Raw genomic sequence first — 486 nt, forward strand, 5'->3', positions numbered from 1 at the left:
CAGGAGGGCCATCTTCTAAGGCTCTTTCCTCTGTCCTTGAGGGCCATGATCTCCTAGGCCAGAGACAACAGAGCTGGAATTCAAACCCAGTGCCTCCTCCAAGCTCCAGACATCCACACCCTCTGGTCCCCAGATGGCCGAGATGTGGGACACAGGCCAGCCCTGCCTCGCTGAGCAGGGAACCAGGCATCAGAGCTGCAAGCCAGAGGCCCTGCCTTCACAGCCGGTCACTCACTCCCCTTGGAGGGACCCAGAGAAAGGACTCCCCACCCAGGGACCCGGGAGCTCCGTCTGTCCCCAGCCCCTCAGAAGCCTAGGTTTCCTCACCTGTCAAATGGGAATCAGAACAATGGTCCTGGTGTTTTACTGACAATTGCCCAGATCTGTGTCTTTCAGGCCTTTTTTTTTTTTTTCTTCTTCTTTTTTTGGTAAGTAGCACAGAAATCTTAGTTCCCTGACTAGGAATGGAACCTGGGCCCTCTGCAT

This window comes from Ovis aries, chromosome 14 (assembly GCF_016772045.2).
Source record: "Ovis aries strain OAR_USU_Benz2616 breed Rambouillet chromosome 14, ARS-UI_Ramb_v3.0, whole genome shotgun sequence".
Classification (NCBI taxonomy): Eukaryota; Metazoa; Chordata; class Mammalia; order Artiodactyla; family Bovidae; genus Ovis; species Ovis aries.